Source organism: Protopterus annectens, chromosome 10.part0 (assembly GCF_019279795.1).
Source record: "Protopterus annectens isolate FY-2018-M chromosome 10.part0, PAN1.0, whole genome shotgun sequence".
Lineage (NCBI taxonomy): Eukaryota > Metazoa > Chordata > Ceratodontiformes > Protopteridae > Protopterus > Protopterus annectens.
The window spans coordinates 756,188,903-756,201,852 of NC_056744.1; positions in this window are offsets into that span (position 1 = coordinate 756,188,903).

The window sequence follows — 12,950 nt, forward strand, 5'->3', positions numbered from 1 at the left end:
CAACCCACCTAGTGTTATAGGGGTTGATGCCTAGTTTGGTGAGTTTATCAATAATTCCAGAGTGGGGAATAGTATCAAAGGCCTTGGCCAGATCGAGGTAGGCTGTATGAACTGCCTTGCCCTCATCCACATCTCTGATGACTGACTCAAAGAAGTCAACCAGGTTGAGCAGGCATGATCTACCTTTCACAAAATCAAATTGAATGGGATCTAGAGTTTGGAGATCACCTGTATCCTTGTTAATTAAGTTCATGTCGATGTGCTCTATAGCCTTACATATCAGACTCATCAGGCTAATGGGACAATAATTCCCAGGGTCTGTAGTCGCTCTTCCTTTATGGACAGGGATGACTGTAGCAGTGCACCATTTGGCACTGACAAAGCCTGAGGTGAAGCTGAGATTGAGCAGGACACACAAATGTGGTGCCAATTCACTTTGTAGTTCATGTACAACACATCCAGTGATATTGTCGGGTCCCATGGAAGCTGTATTCCTGGCCTTGGACAATGCAGCTTTAACCTGTGCTGCAGTAATGCTGGGTGCTTGGCATTCCTCTGGTATTGTGATTGGTCCTTTGGGGGGAGAGTGGGGTAAAGTTGATACTGAATCTGTTGACCAGTATGTTGGGAATATCTGTTGGCTCAGTATGGGAGGTACCACTGTGTAGTAATTCAGAGCAAACTTGGGTATTGCTCTGGAGATTCTTGATATAACTATAGAAGGCTTTGTGGTTGCTTTTAGTGTCTGCTACAATTCTGTCTTCATAGCTGGCTTTAGAGGTTTTGATGAGGGATCTCAACTTTTTGTTGAGGTTAATAAGGTTGTTTTTCCAGTCTTGGGAATTCATCTTTTTCTACAATAGTTTCTTCCTTCTGTTGTTGAGTTTATTAATGGCAGGGGACAACCATATTGCCTTCCTTTTTTGGAGGAGAGCCCTGGATCTGTTGGGAATGGCTAGTTCAATACATTTATATATGTGTTCATACATTGATGTATGATTTGGCAGTCATGTATCTATTCTCATTTGACATGGGTGCTGTGATGTTAGCCACCTCTGTTCTTAGGAGCCCAAAATCAGTTTTGGAGAAGTTTTTCATGGTGGTTACCTTTGTGGGGTTTGTGGGTGAGATGTGGATTTCCATGGATGGTGATTAGTTTGTGGTTAGATCTAACCAGGGAGGAATTTACTACTGGTATAGAGCAATAGTTGCCCATGTTAGTAATAACCAGGCCAAGGATGTTAATTCATCTAGTGTGGGTAAGAATGAGCTGGTCCAGGGCATTGGAATTGATGAATTCAAGGAATTATTGGGCCAGAGTATTGGTGCATGAGTAGTTTTCCCAGTTGATGGAGGGGCAGGTGAAGTCACCTAGTATGAGAGCATTGGGTATAGTTTTCAGGGGGCTTAGGAATGTGGAGTGAGAGTCTTGGGACATGGTTGGGAAACTATAGCAGGCTACGACTTGAATCGTCATCTTACCCAATGTTATTTGTACCTGAAGTATCTCAGATCCATTATGCTGGGCTATTATTCTAGACGTGTGCATATCCTTTATGAATATGGAGACACTACCACCTTTGGAGCTTCGGTCCATGTTCTGTGGCTGAAAGGTGTGGAATGAGTTATAGCCTGGTAGCACAGGGGTGCTTTCTACTGCAGTAAAGCAGGTTTCCGCTACAGCACAAATGTCGATGTTCTCCACTTTGAGGAGTGCTTTGAGCAAGTGCATCTTGAGATTTAGACATCTAGCGCTGAGCAGCATGACCCTGAGATTGCATTTATTTATAGCTGCTATGGTGGTAATTTCATCTTTGGAACATTGTCTAAAAAAGGTACTATAGTGGTGGCAATAGTCTTAGCCAGTATTCAGAAACCCAGGGGTGACAGATACAGGCCATCTCTGGCAAAGCATCGAGGTCTGTCAATCATTTCATCCCAAGCAAACAGATACTGGATTCCCTTAGAATGACACCAGAAATTTAGCTAATTGTTGACGTCAATCATTTTCTGCTTGTACTGCAGTATCATTCTGGGTGACAGTAGGATGCTGCTCAGGGCTAGGGTCATACCTGCCTGTGCCACATAATCCAAGAGCTCCTCCATATCTCTTTTAATGTAGTCCAGGGAGGTGCATCTCAGGTCATTCACATCCACATGGACTAACAGAGTCATACTTGTACTTGTTGTGGAGTAACCTGAGTGTGTGTGTTATGTGTTGGATTCTGGCACCTGATAGACAGTTGACTGTTACTTTCTCCTTATTCAATCTAGTGAGTGGGACATCAGTGTGCCTCACTATCAAGTCACCTATGATTAGTGTATTGGGCAAGCTGTTTTGCCATAGGGGCTTAGGTTGAGGGACACACTGTGTAGGTGAGCTATATGTCTTGTGGTTTGTGCTGTGCTGTGGTGGTCTAGGTGCATTTCTGCCTTGGACGTCTCTGCTATTTGGGTAGATTTCTATTGAGATCCTCCACAAAGGTGGGCATGTGGTTTATGTTTTTATGTGAGAGCTGTAATGGTGGGTGTTCTGGAAGGCTATGTCTTTCATGTGGTGTGGTGCAGGTGTTGACCTCCTCTTGACCAGCTATTCTGGTCTTGGCTTGAGAGTGCAAGGCTCCCAATTTGGATATATACAGTAAGTGCATCACTCACAAGTCTGAGCGTTGGGAGGTAAGAGGAGAGGTTTGTCTGTTTACATGAGGCATTTGCTACACTGCCTCAGAATGACCAAATTCCCCAGATTAATAGGAGAAAGCACAGGGAACTGATCTTCAGACATGCCAGGAGGGATGGTCAGCTGTTTCCTTATATATTCTTTTTACAGGAAAAATGTGAGCAATGCCAAACACTTGAGGGAAAACTAATACGTAGACCCTGAACATTTAAGGATGAAGTATTTAGGCAGATATTCTGAAGTTAGAAAGAAATCAAGCAGTACTTACTGAAAAATAAAGAATTAGCTTGTCCCTCTCATATCCTTTCTTAGCATGTCTGTTTTTATTTATGTGCATAACTGTGGTATTATCATTGACATTAATTATCATTACATCAATAGTGCAGGATTTATGTCAAAAATGATTCTTAGAGAGTTCATCAAATTTGCCTGCAGTATATGAATACACTTTGCACATTTAACCTTCCACATGAATTCATTTTGCAGTATAACACAGTTTTTATCTGTGTACAGTTCCCCCATTTCACTTCTCCTCCTTCTGTATTCTTTCACTGTACTTGGCCATAATATATCTGGGCTACAGCATGTACTCATATCTGAGCTTTGCCTATATGCAAGTTGTTTTGAAGACATTCTCTGTTCATGCTTAAAAGCACCTTTCCATGGCCATGAAAAATATTGCTGGCCATGCAAAGGTACTTGCAAATATGTAGGCATGATGAGGTGCATGCATATTCAATTAGCATTGCTGCTCATCATGCTAATATGTTTAAATCATGTAGATGTAGCATGTGCCTACGTGGTTGTTAATGAATCCCAGGGATGGTCCTCAAAGCACTTGGCAGAAGGTAATTATGCATGAAAGACATATCATCTACATCGGTTTACCTTTACATTGTTGAAAAAATCAAAATATCGATCATCCTGTTGTGTGAACTGAAAAGACAAATTATGAATGTTGAACATCACCGGAATTCAAAAATCAACAAATCGAACAGCAGATTCGCTGATTTTTGAACTACAATGTCGAACACACAATGTAATGCAGGGGGGGCAAGCCACCCTGTACCCCCCATGTGGGGGGCTGCTCCCCCCACACCCCCTACTTTAATATACTAACTCCGAGATCGCACTACAGTGGGGAAAGGGTCCATTTCCCGATCCCCACTATAGTGCAATCTGCACCCAAAATGCTGAATCTGCAATGAACGAATACACAGTGACATTCGCTCATTGCACATTCAAAGCATTTTTTTTTACTTTTCGGAACTTTGAAAAAGTCCTTTCGAACTTATGGCGTTCTCCCATGTGAAGAACGCACATATAAAGGTAAACCTCTACATCATCCAATCCTTCCACTCTTATACGTTGACTATTATTCCATGGTCACTTTCCAAACTATAGGTTTGTACAATAAATGGAAATTTTCCCAAGTGAATTTTATATTATCATGCTTATTATTGTCTCCTGAATATATGCTGCCTTATGAGGCTACTTCAGTTTCCCTCAGTTTATGAGTTTAACACACCCCTCTCTGTTTTCTTAAATGTCTGAAAGGGTCAATGAAGTTTCAGTCATACTTTGTATCTCTTTGGTCTTAATGCACTCATCCTGTGAGGGGCCAGTAAATAGAGCCAAGTATCTGTTTGAGGATGTGGTGATACAGGCACATGTATTATTTTCAGAAGCTCATGTCTCAGTACAAGAAGAGTCTTTTTCTCCAAATTATTATTGCACACTTTGGCAATTCAAAGTGTGTGTTTATGTGTGCTGATGTCCAAGTGGATTCACTTTAGAACATCGAAAGCCCATAACACTGAAATTCAAAACATTGAGACCAAAATCTTGAAAATTCAAAACACTGAAACCTGAAAACATTGAATCCCATAACATTGAAAAAACATAGAAAACCATATATGCCAGCACAACTACATACAGAAACAAATAAAAAATAAACCATATTACACTTCTTCAAATATAAGCAGGGGGGCAAGCCCCCCTCCACCTATACTGGGGGGGGGGGCTACGCCCCCACACCCCTGCTACTTAAATATATAAACTCCGAGATCACACTACACAGAACAAAATGGCAAACATACCAGTCTGCACTTCATGACTGCCTGTTTAAATTGTAAAAACTATCCTCAGCCTTCTCTTAGAAACACTAGTTCACTGTTCAAACATTACACATTACTATATATCTCTGCGATACTTACCAGAGTTTCATATGAACCTCAGTCATGTTCCCTTCTTACTTGTTATACTACAACATAATATATCTTAGTGCAGTGTAGTATGATCTCAGAGTTTATATATTTAAGTAGCAGGGGGTGGGGTGCAGGGGGGCATGTCCCCCTGCTTATATTTGGAGAAGTGTGATATGGTTTGTTTTTTATTTGTTTCTGTATGTAGTTGCACTAGAATATAGTACATGTTGCTTCCCTATGTTTTTTTTCAGTGTTATGGGATTCAATGTTTTGAGTGTTCCGTGTTTTGGGCTTTCGATGTTCTAAAATGAATCCGTCCAAGCGCAGACTAGACCCTTACTTTTTGGTACAGACCAGCTATTTTCAGGCATCTGGTTAACTTACACTTAACTGGTCTACACATTTTTCATGTTTTGATCCAAGTGATGTAGGTCTCTCTTTTCACCCACACATTTTTTTTGTTAAAGTTATTCTAAGATACAAGAATCTTACATGCTGTCACCTGTAATCAGTTCTTAGTTATATAATGGTCATTTTATCAGAAGCAGAATACATAAATATTTTTTCAGAATGAAAAAAAAATCCATAATGCAAGAGGAATCACTTAAGTTGCTTTTCTTGTTTTATTTTATTATTTTTATCTGCCCCAGCCTTTTCATGTCTAAAATGTTCATTTCAAAACTTGAACTTGGACTTACTATGTTAACTCTGCTCTGGTAACTGCATGTAACAGGGTTAATAAAATTTGTCCAAGAATGGCTTTTTACATTATACTATAGGAATCTTAAACTCTTTAATGCATCAGCAATTAATAATAGTTGATTACCTTGCAGTTAATACCAGAGGCAATCATTTTGTAATCAGAATAACATTTTAGATTTATAGGAAGGTTCTGAACATATTTTGTCTGACTTTAGGACATGCATCTTTCAAGGCTGAAGTTATGATGGAGAGGTTAAAATATCACCTCTGTGTACAAGCTGCTTATAAAATATGCAAATAGGGAGTGGTAGACATTCTTATTTTAAAAATGTACAGTTACGTTATAGATTATTTGGAAATGTGGATATTAATCTGGCTCCTTATCAGCAGTCAGTCAGTAGTGGGGAACAAAGTCTCTCTGTAGTCAGATTTAATTCACCCCAAGGGTAAACATTAACAGGTAAGGACATAATTTGATAAGATTTATGACATAATGCAAATATGCGCAATTATTCTGAAAGAGTTCAACTTTCCAACTAACCCAATGATTCTATTGCAGCTAATAAAACTAAATAATTACCTCTTTTTAAATGTATTAATAAGTGGATATTAACTCTTAACAAGTAGGATGTTGGGCACATATTAGACTATTCTCCACCATGTTTTGAAACATTTATCAGTTATGTTTAGTACAGTGTATAAAATGCATAGCAATTTTTAAATTTTTTTGAGCTAATATAGTATATAACATGCACAGCTATTTTTAGATTTTTTGTAAAAAATCACATGCTTATCACAATGCTTCACCTAATTTTCTTGAAAACAATGCCATCCTTATGAATCAGACCCTAGTAACTCACAAATATGTTGTAATAACCCCATCCTTGGGCTGCTGGCAAGTCTAAGTTAGGGTGCATGTCAGGACCAGAGCTCTATACTGAATGTAGAAGACCTATAAATATGATTCAATACTAAGAAAAATAAAATCCAAGTAATAAACAATAACAAATTGTGAAACTCATAATGAAATCATTAAAGCATGTTTACTGGAGCTGAGGCCGGCCCCACACTTCAAAGTGTCAATGGCCATGACTTCCACTCCCTAATCCTAAACACTAGCTCTGTGTTCAGTGCACCATGGACTAAGAGGAATACTCCAAGGTACATCAGCATGAACATAATATATGTTATTCCTTTTTGTGCATTTATTCTCACACTACTGATGGCCATAATTGAAATCCTTGACAATTTAACAGGGACCAGTGATCAACATGCATTCTTCTCCTGTGGTATGGTGGTTTAAAATTAAATCAAGGTGAGCATGCTCCTAATATACAAGGCACCTCCTTCTCATGGCAGATTGTGGGATAAAATTATGATTACCAGCCTCCATCAAGGGACTTCTGGTTTACAAGCGTCTGTAACATTCTTCCCTTTGTTGTGGGAAAACAAATCAACTTGGCCAGGCATGGAATAAAAACTCAGTCTGGCCCAGCTGTTGACCCCCTGTTCACTGGGTGTTCCCGAAGTTCAAACATAAGTTATGTTATCCTGTTCCTGCATCATTGTGCCTGTACACATAGTCATACCAATCTTATTTGGATAACAATCTTTCGACAGTTACGATAGAAATTTTCAGATTATTCAAATACATTACTCTATGACCACATTTCTTCCTTCAGTTTTTCTATGTTTTCAATGGTTATAGCAGTGATCTCTTACTATTTTACCTGACTGAACATATGCAGGTACATGTATTTAGGATCTATATTATAAGATCGACATTTGAAAACATGAAACTACATATGGGCGACACCATATGGTCAATGTCTTCAAACATCGACCTTATAAAAACACAAAAAAGAAAAATGTACCCTAACAGGTTTTAAGAAGGGGGACAAGCCCCACTGCACCCACCACACCCCCCGCTACTTAAATATACCAACTCTGAGAGCGCACTACATTGCAGTAAATGGAAATCTCCCCTTATTGAGATTTTCGTTTACACGCTCGAGATTCTGAGCGCTCAATATTCTCATGTCGACAATGTCAGATTCAACATTGTCGGCTTTCGAGAATATAATATAGACCCTCGCCCGGATTCACGAATCCTCCGTGTAAGACTTAATAAGTTTACTTGGAGGCTGCAGTTGAATGGTATGATGTCAGCGTGCCATGAATATTCATGAGGGCATGCTGACTCATACTCTAGTCTAACACGGTCCATGTAGGAAAGTAGGGGGCGTGTCTGATTGCCGAGTACTGCAAAGGGACACGCCCCCAGAAGAGTTAGAGTCCTGATAGTAAACACCCACGAGCGAGTCCGCTGAAATGTTAAGAAACACAACACCACACATACCCACAGACTAAACCCTAGTGAAAATGATTAAAATGTAAAAATAACCGTTTCATGTTTTTTTTTTTTTATAATTTCCAATATGTTTGCCCGCATTTGCGCTCGTTTGCGTGGGTATGCCCTTCGCTCAGCCACAGTTAGCAGATATGACATTGAAAAGCATATAAGATCTACATATGCAAATTAAGCCAAGTAGCAATAGCGTAGCGGTAGAGACGTCGCCCAAAGAAGAGGCAGTCACGGTTTGAGCCCCACAACATCCCTCACCATTTTTCTTTAAATAAGTATGAAACAATTCCCCGACATATATAAATATAATTTAAGTAAAATGTAATAAAATGGCCCATGTATTTGTGAACACAACCTATATTATGTATATATAAAAAGGATCAGAATTGCCCGTAGCTTAGCAGCACTTTAACAAGCTTAATATGAGTGCTCGTAGAGAAGCAGCATTTTACCTAGCTTAATATGAGTGCCCGTAGCTAAACAGCGCTTTACCCAGCTTAATATGAGTGCCCGTAGCTAAACAGCGCTGAACCCAGCTTAATATGAGTGCCCGTAACTAAACAGCACTGAACCCAGCTTAATATGACTGCTCATAGCTAAATAACGCTTTACATAGTGTAAGCTGTTTGCGCGGAGCTGAGCAGCATGCGAACCAGCTTACCATCGGTCTATGTTGGGCAGCGTGTAGCAAAGTCGCCTTTACACAGATGCACCTCCTAGCCTGTCTAGACAGTAGTAAAATAAAAAAGCAATGACAAGGGTCAAACCTGGGATACTGTGCACCACAGTCAAAGTACTGAACCACTAAGCCATGACAGTTGTACTTAGAAATCCAGTATTACCATACATATAGGAATGAATGAAAATATAACCATGACAAAGCCTGTTTGTTCTTAGCTGATAAATGTCCAAAATGGCCAATCACAAATAAGTGCGGAAAAAACGGCATATATAAGCTCCATAGGCGGGAATACACACCATAACTGATTGTGGTACCCATTTGCAGTCAGGATGGCAGACGTCAGAGAGGGTAATCGCTTTAGAGCGCAAAGGTGGGGCATTGAGGAGTCCAAATATATGGTTTGGCACCTAGTCCACCATCATGAAGGCTGACTCATGCAGGGCCAGGTTCAATGGGCAGAATATAAGGCAGAGGTGTGGAACCGGTTGGCACATGATCTTACCAGTGCCACAGGCATTCCCAGGACTGGTGAGCAGGTCCGTCACCACCATGCGGACCTGAAGCGACGAAAGGAGGACCAACTGAACCAATAGATCCAGAAGGCCCATCATATGCACAATGCCCCATTACTGAGTAAGTATCCATGTAATTAAGTATGTAAGAAATGCTATTCTAGCCTATAGTATGGATAGGTATGTTCCAATATCCCTTCATTTATATTACAGCTGCAGGTGTTCGTGCCGCGAATCGGCAAGCCTATGCTGATAGGCTGCTAAGGCTGTGCCACCAGGCAGGTTAGTAATTATTCAGCTGGTATTATTATAGAATATAAGTGAGACAGCCTGTAAAAGAGTTCAGTGTTGTAACCCAGTAATAAAGGTCAAATAAGCCTAGAATAAAGATTCTGGTAGTATTCTAAGATCAGATAAGTGATGCAGCCTGAAAAAGAGAATTGTAATCCATTAATAAAGATTAAACAAGTCTCAAATAGAGTTTCCACCTGTATTGTAATATCAGATAACTGCTTCAGCCTGAAAATGAGTGTTCTAATCCATCAATAAAGGACAGACAAGTCTTGAATAAATCCTTGTATATACTGTTATATGAAATAAGTGAGTCAGCTGGAAAGGATTGTTGTAACCCAGTAATAAATGTTAATAAAGCCTAGAATTAAGTACCATCCTGAAATGTAAATATAAAATAAGTGAGAGAGTGTGAGAAAGAGTTTGAAGCTACCAATAAAGGTGTAAGAAGTCTGGAATAAAGGTATACTGCATGCACTACATAATGAAATGAATGAGACAGCCACAACCAAAGAGTGAAATGTTTTTAATAAAGTACAATACCTGGACTGTGTCCATCCCACATTTTGGATATGTTGTTGTACCCTTGCATTATGGAGATAGTATGGTTGTATGAAATGCTGAACATCCACAGTTGTCTAGGCCCATATAAACTGGATGATGGGAATGCCAGTATCGCAGAAGAATATTTATAGTCCTCAACTGTTTCATGTATAGTATGTACATGTTAATCCGGTACATGAGCAGCTTGTGCTTGTGATCCCACAAATGTCAGTGTGTTGCTAGAACTGTACGTAACTGTTCAAATGTAGCAGGATACTTTACCTGAAAACAGCCAGATATGAACATATAGGAATACAAATGGAATGTATATTAATGTAGCAGTAACATCTCCATCACCAACATTTCTCAGGTTACATGCAGGAAACTGTACTAACACATGTAGGGGATATATATCTGCATCTAGTAGGAATGTACAGTATACGTATAGGTATTTTAAGTTGTTAATGTAATATTTTTCCACCCTACCTTATGTTCACAAATGATGCCATTCCACACCAAACTGGGTATGTGTATTTACAATTAATTCTTATGGACATTTGTCCTGTTGGTTTGTACATATCTGCATGTACGTTGATGCATGTGCCCTGTTCACATATCCAAACCTGATGGCCTGTTGCCACCAATCAACCCTGCATGCTGTTGGAATGTCCACTGTTGTTCTAAATATGCATGTGGTATGCTTGCTGTTCAACTTTTGGAATTCATGTGTGTTTGGTTAATGGGAATACTAATGCATGCTTTTACAACTAATTTGGAATGGTGTTGTTTGTTACTAACCCAAAATGCCATTAAATACTGCTAAACATAGAACAACTGGGAAGGCGGGTCCCAGCGGACCCACCTCTCCCACCTCAGCTGGAGACTGCACCTGGCACCAGTGCCCAGCCTGGGACCTCCTCCTCCTGTGACCCTGTGCCACCTTCAGGTGGAAGCGCTGCAGGGGATGGGGCTTGCCCCCGCTCTGCAAGCGTGACTGGAGGAGAGCCTCCCCTCACCCTCCAAAGGGTCTGTGGTGCGTAGTGAGATCAGGCGTTCCATGACTGATCCCCTACGCCAGCTTGAGGTGAGAGTGGCGCAACTCATGGGTGTGCCTGCCCCTCCTATCCAGCCCACAGCACAGCCTTGGCCTGGGCTGTGAAGGTGCAGTGGTAACTGCCCATGGGTGGGGATCTCAGTTCCACTGTTGCCATCTGTGGGCTCATGGGCTTGCGATATCCAAACATCCGTCCCCGTCAATTGTGTTTACCCACCACATGTGTCATACTCTGCCCTTGTATGCGTCTTGTTTGTCTTGTCTGTTAACCTCCCCAACCCACCTCCCCCAATATTCCTACTTCCTTTACCTCACATTCCACTCTTACCTGAAAAAAAAAGGGCAATCTGTACCCGCAAAAAAATTACACCCCATACATAGCTGCCCATTTCGCACACATGTCTGCTGGACATGTAAACTAATAATTACAATTGGCTGTACAACATACTTTGTTGTCCTCACTCTTCTCTCAGGGGTGGAAGGTTTCAAATCTCACTCTAAATTTCTAACATATGCACAGCTGTTGCTGGTAAAGAATTGGGCAGCTATGGGCCTTCCCTACATACTTCCTGCACATCCCGAGCTTGTTTTCCTACTGTCCTACCCACTTTGTGCCCCCTTTTCACCACTTTCCTATTTTCCCATTTTCTTTTCTTTAAAAGAAATTAGCGCGGGTGTTAGTGGGAGTAAGCACTTTTAAGTAGTAGTCGGCGGGTGTGCGCTTGTGTGCGGTTAGCTAAGCATAGATAAGCGTAGCTAAGCATCGCACAAACTCGTGCAAACCCACTTACAACTGCTTAAAAGTGCCTTAGTCACTCTGTATGACAAGGCCTGTAGTCTGCTCATCAGCAAAATAAAATACCCCTGTAAGTCTCAAACCCCGGACCTTGGACACACTAGACTGCATGAATTACCACTGAGCCACAGCAGATATACAATAACTTGGTGCTGTAATAAATATATCATGCATTATTATGAGGGAATGCAAAAGGGAAAATAGGAATGCCATAACACAAATCTTGTTCTGTGGGTCTTTACCAGCAGGGTATGTGGAATGGTATGGTATGACTGTGAAAAGGGAACCAGGCATTCTTGCAGGATATTATGTTACAGTAGTACTTTACAAACCCCACATGGTATCACAGCAGGAGAAACACTGGCCTTTCTGAATATGGCACACACCTGAATTAACAACTGTGAATGCTATACAGGGATGGCCCTGAGTCGTAAACATATGTTAGCTGTGCCCCTCTGACTCTGTGTGAAATGTAGTAACAGTAGGCAGACAAGTGTGGAATCACATGTAATGAATAATGTCAATAGGTGAGAGTAGACACTGCCTGCACATCAGACAAGGTGTAGTAATACATATGTTCTGATTCCCACAAAGTCTCAAATGAAATATGTCAGTAATATATTACAGGGCTATCTCACCTGTATGTACCTTTCCCTGAGGCTGTTCCAATATATACATGACAGTATCTGAGGCCTGGCAGAGGCAGAAACATACAGGCATATCTGCTCTTCTGCTGTTACACACTCTGAAAATAGCTTTCGAATGAGTTCCACAAGCTTGCTCTTTGTAGGGGTACAACACAGTAATATCCAAGGATGTAGCCATGCACTGCTAGCAACAAACTGTGACAATGCCACTGTTCCACTGCTGAAAGGACTGGTGTGGTGCACAGACAAAGAATACTAGGCTAATCTCAGGCTACCATCTGGATATGTCCACAGGTGGGAGCTACACAGATAGACTACTTGCCTTCATAGACTAACAGGTACACAGCAACCCTGTATGTTCAGCAAGGTAAACACCACACGATAATAAATAAAGCTCTCTGCAGGTCTGCACCCCTACCCAAAAGTAACATATACCTGTGTAGTCAGGCACAACCAAGGGTGTAGGTAGCT